This window comes from Neophocaena asiaeorientalis, unplaced genomic scaffold (genome assembly GCF_003031525.2).
Source record: "Neophocaena asiaeorientalis asiaeorientalis breed wild unplaced genomic scaffold, Neophocaena_asiaeorientalis_V1.1 scaffold296, whole genome shotgun sequence".
Classification (NCBI taxonomy): domain Eukaryota; kingdom Metazoa; phylum Chordata; class Mammalia; order Artiodactyla; family Phocoenidae; genus Neophocaena; species Neophocaena asiaeorientalis.
Window position 1 is genome coordinate 1091986 of NW_020175084.1, and position 10226 is coordinate 1102211.

The following is a 10226-nucleotide window of genomic DNA, read 5'->3' on the forward strand; positions in this document are numbered from 1 at the left end:
AAGGAAGCAAATTTTTGAAAATCAGAAAACTACATGATTACTTCAAGCATATAATTAGCTTATATCAAGCAATTCAAGCAAACATAATGAAAAATCTGGACATAAAAATGGGTAAAGAAGATAAAAAGATGCCAATAATGAAATCAAAGCAGATCATTTTTAATAATCCAGAGATATCAGAGTGAAAAACAAGAGAGATTGTTCTTTGTGCCTTGTCTGATTGGCAAAGATTTATAAAATACTGCAAACAGGGTAGTGGAGCCAGAAACAGAGGAAGCCTGGTAGGGTGGAGCAAGCAGAGATTCTGAGCCAAGCTGCCTGGGCTGCAATCCTGGCTCTTCCATCTATGGCCCTGTGACCTTTGACAGGTCAGAAGGGATTTATGGAGGAGGGGAAAATGTGCCTAGCAGCAGGCCTGGCGGGAAGGTGCTCTATGGTACTCAACTAACAAAACCCCAGACTTTCCATGCTCAGGATGCTGTGATCAAAGAATATGTCTTTCACTGTCACCACTAACACCTTTGCCAAAGTCCCTACATGTTCCTCTGGGTGCCTGCACCAGCCTCTGACCACCCAGCCCACTACCACCCGCTGGGCCCCTCCAGTCTCCTCCCACCCACACCAGGATCTAATCACACCCTCTCCTGCAGGACTGCTGTTCCTGGCACGAGAACCACGTCCTTCCCTCAGCTCCAGCTTCTCCCAGCACCAAGCTCTCTGCAGCACTCAACCTCCTGAAGCAGAGCCCTCACTTGTCTCCTCATTCTCCCAACTCAGAGCTCACTTGTCCCTTCCTCCTGATCCCAGCTTCCCGACTCCATGAGGGGTCACCTCCCCCAACAAAATGTGCCAGAGCTGTAAGGACAGGATCAGGAACTCTTTCCACTCTGGCTGTTGTAAATTTACCCAGGTTTTGGAAATCTGCATCCCACACGTGACTGTCAACTCCTTGTTATCCCGCCATGATGGCATCTCCAAATATCACCTCAGTCCCCGACTAAGCTGTTGAATGACTAAAATCCTGGCCAGGTTTCCAGTCTCCCTTAGGAACTGAGTGACTTTGGGCAACTTAACTTGTACTCTCTGTGTCTGCAAGCAGGCAGTGGTGAAGTTGAGGAAGACCGAGTTCGTTCAGGGCCCCATAGCTCTAATCCCTCCACTCTCCACCTACACAGTGATGACGGATTTAAAAATCAAAGAGGAGCCCGGTGGCCACCTTTGTTGTGGTTTCAGACATGACCGTGCATCACTGAGAATTTGATTTTCTGAACTGGTTGCGGCTCAAGGACACCACCAGCCATTTTCACAACAGCGTCTGCTGACAGCTCTGGGGCAACTTTGCAGTTTCAACTTCCCCGCCCCCGCACCTGCAGCTGTGTAATCGTTTGCAGCTCCAGCCAATGCTTCTTTGCTTAGCACCCTTATTTTATGTAACCTTGCAGGTTCTTTGCCTTGATAAGCCTCCCCCAGCTTGGACTCAGGGAACACAGGTCAAGTGCTTCATGAATCCGGGTCTCTGGGGCTGCCGTCCTAACAACCCCCAAATAAAGGCCTCTATTTCAATCAGGTCTTGGTTTCTGAAATTTTGGTTACCACCACAAAGTGCCCCTGACTGAGCCATCTTGGAGAGGGATCCCACAGGGGCTTCAGACCAGCCTCTGGGGGCTTTCTCACACACAGATACCAGTCTCTCCATCCTTGGGCCCTGGACAGGGTGGGAACTGGGCATCTGTGTTCTCAGCAAACATTTAGGTGAGTTAGGACAAGGCCCGCTGTGGGACTGGGAACCCTAATAAAGGACAGGTTTTTACATACGCCAAACCCCAGTCTGGATTCCCTTGGAGGTGGATCCCTAGGCTGGGCCTGGAGCAGCGGCTCAGGAAGCCCCATGGTCTTGCCTCATCCTTGATCCCTGCTTACCTGAGGGGGCAGTTCTCTCTGGGTTCCTGGGCCAGGTCCTCAGGCTGCTCTCCCAACACATGGTGGGGTCTGGGATGTGACGGGTATATATACACCCCCAGGAGGGTGGAGCTGTTGGGGTCCAGCCCTAAAGGCTGTGGCTCCTCCATAGATGGGAGGGTGGGCCCTGGGCATGGAGGGGTGTGTGGGGCGTGTTCAGAGGTGCTGCTTAGAGATGAGAGAGGAGGGCCAGGCCCCGCCTAGATTAGGTCAGGTGATAAACAGGATCTCCATTGCACCTTTGTGATCCTCCTTTGATCCTCTCAATGCCACTTAATTTCATCTTTGCTGATGATGAACTGAAATCTGAAAAGCTTTGTAAGGTTGTCCATTTACTCCCAGAGGAGGGGAGATGTGATTCAGGGCCCTCTGGCTCCCCCGCCCTTCCCGGTTAGGTAGCAAATTGTCAGGGAGGCTGCAAAATTACAAGTCCCTGAGCAAAATTTGCAGAAGGTAGTGGGGAGGCTGGGGAATATTAGGTAAAAGGAAAGTTACTGATGAGGGAAAAACGAAGTACTGCACACTAGGCTTTTCATTGGTTGGCAGAGAATATTTATTATGATTACATCATATGCAGAGTATAAGACTCCCATCAGGCTCAGCTGCACTACATCCCTGAGAAGAGGGCAGGTTATCCTGCCTCCCTTGAAAGCTGTTTCCCCATTTGTAGGTTGGGGACAGAAACAATACTTTACACTTAGAGTATCTCTAGCCTAATAACCAGAAATTCAGTAAATATTTCAAATGCGAATGCATGGAAAGTACATACTACCCATGAAGTACTTCAGTTTTGATTGGCATTATTTTCACTATTTTGATTAATATTTTCTTGTATTATTTTATATCAGGAAAATAGATATTTAAAAACACATAAGAGGGCTTCCTTGGTGGCGCAGTGGTTGAGAGTCCGCCTGTCGATGCAGGGGACACGGGTTCGTGCCCCGGTCTGGGAAGATCCCACATGCCGCGGAGCGGCTGGGCCCGTGAGCCATGGCCGCTGAGCCTGCGCATCCGGAGCCTGTGCTCCGCAACGGGAGAGGCCACAACAGTGAGAGGCCCGCATACTGCAAAAAAAAAAAACAAACAGCAACAACACTTAAGAACACTAATGGGGGGATAATCAGCCATCATCCTACCACTTAGATAAATCAAGATTCATGCTCTCAACTGTGTGCTTTCAGAAGTTTGTATATATCCACATCTTTATTTTTTTATACGACAGGTGATAAATGGCAGTATATTTTACATACAGTTTCATAATCTGCTTCGCTCTACTTAACATTATATAAAATGGTGTCCTTCACAATCAGAAAATTGTTTCTCTAATAGGAAATACAATTTTTTAAAAAGGGAGTGTATATCGTTTAAAATATGTAGAGGATAAAAAAGGAAGTCCACCAATGCCCCCAAATAATCTCTGTTAATGCATTAATTTAAACCTTTTTTTTTTCGCTGCATATACTGTACACTCACAACATAAATACTAGTGTATTTACACATTGTCACATGAGCATCGAGTAGCACCTAAGTGTTCTTAGTGTTGGGGAAACTGAAGTAAACAAAACCAAGTCCTTGCTCGCCTAGAGCAGCACAGATGAAAAACAAAAACATAAATCTCCTGCATATATACATGGGACAAAAATGTTTTAACATATTTTTTTAATATCTGACCCAATAAAGTGTCAGGTGATGACAGCTGATAAAAAGAAAAATTAGAATGAAAATTGGTCCAACCACCTTGAAAACCAGTTTGGTTCTTTCTACTTAAGCTGAGTATGCACCTACACAACCCTTCAGCTCAGCAATTCCACTCCTGTTATTTATGTTTAGAAATGTGTCCATTTGTGCAAGGAAGCACGTAGCAACACAATTCCCAATAGGGGAAATCTGGAAACAACCCAAGGGCTTTCAGCAACAGAATGAACTAATGAACAGCAGTACAGGCATGCAATGGACTACTATTCACCAAGAAAAGGGATCTGAAAAACAGAAAAATAAGGATGAATTCCCCACCTATCATATTGAGCTGAAGAGTCCAGAAATACAATAACATACTGTGTATGGCTCCCCTCATATGAAGATCAAAACCAGGCCAAACCAGTGCATGGTTTAGCAGCAGGTGGCAGTTATCTTTGGGGAGGAGAGTGGAGGCAGTGATGGAGAGTGGCCAGGAGGGGAAAGGGAGCAGGTACTGTTCTATCTGTGGGCTTGGTGGCTTTATGGGACTATGTTCACTTTGTAATCATTCTCAGGATATGTAAAATGATGTGTGTGTGTCTTTATGTATGTATGGTCTACATCCATAAATCTTTACTTAAAAAAAGAAACTGCTTCTGTTCTGTCTCTATAGGTGAGCCAGGGAATCTGCATTTGCAGCAAGCATTTTGGTGACCCCCAGCCAAGGGAAACGGTGATAACAGGGATGTGCAGTAAGAGGAAACTGAGTTCAGACCCCTGGTCACTCACTAACTAGCTGTGTGACCACAGACGTGCATCATGGTGGGGTCTCAAGTAGCCTTCCTTCCAGCCCCACCTCCAAGCTGCACAATGTCCCCTGTCCTCTGCCCTGTCCCAGTGACCCTAGGTGTGGTCAGTGTGGAGTGGACCCTGGAACAAGACTCTGGGTTTGAGTCCGGGCTCTGCCAGTTATCAGCTGGAAGCTTGGGAGCACGGGTGAGCTCACCCCGCTGTGCCTCGATTTCATGCTCTGTGAAGTGAGTTGGCGGTAGAACCTACCTCCTCGGGTACTTGAGACTCAAACAAGAAGTGAGAAGACAGAAAGTGCTGTGTCAGTGACTCTTGTCATGAGGACGATTATAATTGCACCTGAAGCAGGTAAATATGTCAGTCTATGCTATGAGTCTCAGATCTGAAGAGCGTGGTTCCTGTGAGAGTGGATCTGACACTGGCTCAGCCACTTACCAGCTGTGCCCCTACTGTGTGCCAGCCCCACGTTCACACAGCTGTGCTCAGGCCAGGAGTGTGAACACCAGTTTGCCTTACTGGCGGCTGTAATGGTTTCCAACTCTGGTGAGAGAAAGAGCTCTCTCATGATTGAGTGGTTCAGGACACTCCTTGTCATCCCCTCTGTAGTCAGGATGGAGGGGTCACTGGATCTGATCCTGGCTTGTGCATTTTTAAATAAATTTGTCTATGGAAGTCTCACATACATCAAAAAAGTTGTAGAATTCATTAGCGTACAGCTTGACGTATTGTCACAAAGAGAATGCAGGTCTGAAATAAGAAGCCAGGTATTAAAAAACAGGCATTGCCAACAAACTCCCCTCACAAGCCCTCAGTCTAGGGTCAGGATACTTATCCTAATAACAGTAAAGGAGATGAGTTTTTAAAGCAGAGGTGTAATAAGATCAATTTTTTTTTGAAAAGTGCATTCCAGAGAACAGAATGATGACAGGGACTGAAGAGGACCCAGCGAATGGGCCATTTAGGATAATAGAGAAGTGGCCCTGGTGAGAGCTGCTGCCACCCTGATTTGGGAGAGAGAAATGGAGTTGAGGAAAAGTGGTGTGGGCCATTGGGTGTGGAGATATTATTCACTGAAATAGGTAATCCCGTGATTACCTACCTCCTAACAGGCTAGGAGGGGTAATTAATTCAATGTAAGACAGAGTGAAGTGTTGACAATTGGGGAAGAGGCATCTAGAAATGGCCAAATGGCATTTGGACACAAGACTTTCAGGTAGATCCACCTGAACCACACCTAGAGATTGAGGAACCTTTAGGACACAGCTGGTAACTGTGGCCTCTCCAGTGAGGGGGAGCACATAGAAAGTGTTTGTAAATCAGTTTTAAATTTCAGCATGTGTCAAAATCACTCAGAGATATTACTGACACATGCATAACTCAGAAAATGTGGGTTTGGTCCCAGACTACTCCAAGAACAGGACTATCACAAAATAGTGAGTCATGCAAGTGTTTTGGTTTCCCAATGTGTATCAAAAGTGTGTTTACACTGTACTGTAGTCTATCATGTGTGCAATAGCATTTTGTCTAAAAAACAATGTAATGCCTTAATTAAAAATTTTTTATTGCCATGCTAACAACCATCATATGAACCTTCAGCGGGTGATAGTAGTAACTTCAAAGATCACTCATCACAGGTCACCATTCAAATATAATAATGATGAAAACTGACATATTGTGAGAATTACCAAAATGTGGCACAGAGGCATGAAGTGAGCAAACGCTGCTGGAAAGATGGCACCAATAGCCCTGCTCGATGCAGGGTACCACCATCCCTCCATTTGTAAATAAGTCACAGCGTGATGAAAGGAGGAAGACCTGTACACAGACTGCTGAGCCACCCCTGCATGTTCTGACACAGTAGATCCCAGGTGGGACCCAGGAAGCTGCATTTTTAACCATCTCCCAGGTGATACTGATGATGTTGGTCTGGGAACCACACATTCAGAACAACTAGAGGGCGCTGCAAAGGGACCACATACAGCCTTCTGGATTCTCTAGGTACCTCGTTTGTCACTTCTTCCAGTTACTAGATTTTTACCAAGGAAATGAATCAATAGTACATGTTTTTCAAAAATAAACAAAAGAGACCTAATGGAACTTAAAAGCTTTTGCAGAACAAAGGGAACTACAAACAAGATGAAAAGACAACCCTCAGAATGGGAAAAAAATATTTGCAAATGAATCAACAGACAAAAGATTAATCTCCAAAATATATAAACAGCTCATGCAGCTCAATAGTAAAAAACAAACAACTCAATCAAAAAATGGGCAGAAGACTTAAATAGACATTTCTCCAAAGAAGACATACAGATGACCAAGAAGCACATGAAAAGCTGCTCAACATCACTAATTATTAGAGAAATGCAAATCAAAACTACAATGAGATATCACCTCACACCAGTCAGAATGGGCATCATCAGAAAATCTACAAACAACAAATGCTGGAGAGGGTGTGGAGAAAAGGGAACCCTCTTGCACTGTTGGTGGGAATGTAAATTGATACAGCCACTATGGGGAACAGTATGAAGGTTCAAATTCAAAAAAAAGAAAAGCAAGATGCGGAAAAGTGTGAATAATACAACCCTGTTTCTATAAAACTAACAATAAAAATATTTCATATACATGTAAAAAAAAATCCGTTGGATTTGGCAATTAGTGGATTAACAACATCATTCTGAAAGTGGTCTTGATAGAGCCAGATGAAGGCGACGTGTCCATGAAGGAGAGCGGCTATTAATCAATGTGATACTGACTATAGATATCAACATTATGATTTTTTTTAAGTATAAAAAATAGTACATGTTTTTGACAAAATTCAATTAACAATCAAGTTAAGAAGAAAAACGGGAATTTCATTTGAGCCAAACTGAGGATTATAACCTGGGTCCTAAACTTTAATATTTTGAAATAATGATAGATTCAAGGAACTTTTAAAGATAGTACAGAGGGGTCCCATGGACCCACTGTCTACGTTCCCATGTTTCTTAACAATATTATATGAAAACCAAGAATTTGATATTGGTCAAATGAGTACGTATAGTTCTGTGACACTTATCACATGCAGATTCATGTAGCCACCACCAAATAGAGAACTATTCCATCTCTATGAAGTCTTATAGTCACAGCCATCACCCTCCCACATCATATCAAAACCATGACACCTGCTTTTGGTAAAGTGGTATTTCAGAGTAACATTCAAAGTTCATGACCCCTCATCTGTAAGTATTTCATTATGTATTTCCTAAGAATAGAATACTTTCTTATGTAGCTAAAGTGTAATTTTAGAATTCAAGATGGTTAACTATGATATTACTCTTGTCCAATAAATAGTGCATATTCAAAATTTCCCTTTTGTCCCATACTATCCACTTTACAGCAGTTTTCCTGCCTATCTAGAATCAAAGCTTAAGATCATGAATTTCTCTTAGTTGTTTCTTTAGTCTCTTTTAATGTAGAACACTCCCCCATAATTTCTTTTTCAGTGTCATTCTTGTTTATGCAGTGTTTAAGACCATTGAATGTTCCATGGTTTCAATTTTGGTGATTATTTCCCTGTGATTAGATTTGGGTAATGGTGGGGGGGGGGCAGAACTGTTCCATATGTGCTGTTTTTCTTCCCATCGCAGGCCATCAATTTATCCATTCATTGGTCAGGAGGGGTTCTCTAGTCTACATTGTAAAGCACTTATTTTGTCTCTCTATACATGAACTATAATTCTCAGAGTGATATTTTGAGATTGTGTGAATATATTATTTCCCATGAAATTTTACCTTACAGTATTTGCAGTCATTGATGATTCTTGCCTGAAATAATTATTATATTGTGATTGCCAGTCTAGGAAATTTTGAAATTAAAAGCTTTTCTCCCCAGTGGAGAGATTACTTGCTTGAACCTGTGGTTAGTTACTTGTAGAAGAAAGTCATTAATGTTAAATCTGGGTGGGCTAATTTGTGATAGAGCTACAAGCAGTGAATCTCCCTTGCCCTTCAAGTTGAAGTAGGTACAGGGGACTGAACATGACTTCGGTGGCTGTCATCAGTATGGCGGTCCAGTGAAACATAAAACTGTTCAATCTACTATCGCTGGGGGAGGATATCCACTTCTCACTGGGTCTTGAGCTTGAGCAGGCCTTGCCAGAGGGAGCATTCTTATCCACCACTTCTGTTCTCAACTCAGTGGAGTTCGTGACAGCCTTGGTACAGCCACAAGAGGTGTCTAGCTACCCCCATCTGTGTGGATAACTGGAAAGATCCAGTAACCATCAACTGTGGGCACAACTTCTGTCACTCATGCATCAACATGGCTTGGAAGGACCTAGGTGATACCTTCCCCAGCTCAGTCATTTGACTGAAATTGCTAATTTACTCCAGATCAGAAGGAGCACGTGGAAGGGGCAGAAAGAGAGTTCTGTGTGTGAGAAGCACAATCAGTTTCTGACCCTTTTTAGGGAAGGACCGAGAGGTTTTATGTACACAGTGCAGTTTCTTCATTCAACAATGGAAACACTACATTTGCCCCATTAAGAAAGCTGCCTCTCATCACAAGAAAATTCTACGTGTACCGTTGAGCCCTTGAAGAGTGATATGGAACAAGTTGAAAAAGTGATAACTCTGCAAGCCAGCCAATCAGTTGAACAGAGGAAGCAGGTTAAATATAGGAGAGAAGAAATAAATTCTGAATGTGAGCAAATTTAGACTGTTTCTACAGAATCAGCAAGAGGATATTCCCAGGCAGATGGAAGATGAAGAGATGGACATTTTAACAAAACTCTATGAAAACTTTGTAACATTTACAGATCATGCTTCCACATTGAAACATCTGCTGAGGGAGGTAGCGGGTAAGTGTGTGCAGTCAGAACTGGAATTACTGAGGCAGGTTAAGAGTATCCAGTGCAAGTATCAAATCCTGAAATGCTCTGAACATTTTCATTCCAATTAAACAAGTATGGATTTAACCTTCTTCTACAATATTCTGGCATTGATAGAATTACCAAGCCATTTCTAGTAGATGTGATTTTAGACCTTGAAACAACACATCCTCAACTTATTGTCTCCGAGGATGGAAAAATTGTGCAATATGGAAAGAGAAAGCCAAACTTTTTATTACCCAAGTAGATTTTATCTCTGTCCTGCTGTCCCATGTTGTAATAGATTTCATTCTGGCAGACATTGTTGCGAGATAGAAGTGGGAAACAAGACTGTGCTGAGATTATTTTCCTAGGAACTGGCAAAATCACCCAGTAGTTGAGGGTCGATTCTAGGCAGATGGGTGATATGTTTAGAGAACTTATGTTGTGTCAAGTCCTAAGAGAAACCATCCTGTCCATGGTAGAACCCAGTAAGATTGGTATTTTTCTGAACTATGAGTTGGGTGAGGTTTCCTTCTACAATTAGAATGATAGATTTGTTCACTATACTTTTTTTTTAATCTTTATTGGAGTATAACTGCTTTCCAATGTTGTGTTAGTTTCTGCTGTATAACAAAGTGAATCAGCTATATGTATACATATATGTCCTCCCTCTTGCATCTCCCTCCCACCCTCCCTCTCCCACCCCTCTAGGTGGTTACAAAGCACCAAGCTGATCTCCCTGTGCTATGTGGCTGCTTCCCACTAGCTATCTATTTTACATTTGGCAGTGTGTATATGTCCATGCCACTCTCTCACTTCGTCCCAGCTTACCCTTCCCCCTCCCTGTGTCCTCAAGTCCATTCTCTGTGTCTGCGTCTTTATTCCTGTCCTGCCCCTAGGTTCTTCAGAACATTTTTCCCCTTTTTTTTA

At 43.2% G+C, this 10226-nt stretch overlaps 1 pseudogene; it reads left to right on the forward strand.

Moving 5' to 3' along the window:
• The first annotated feature begins 4506 nt into the window (after positions 1-4506).
• On the forward strand, positions 4507-9561 carry LOC112412491 (tripartite motif-containing protein 60-like; annotated as a pseudogene).
• The last annotated feature ends 665 nt before the right edge of the window (positions 9562-10226 follow it).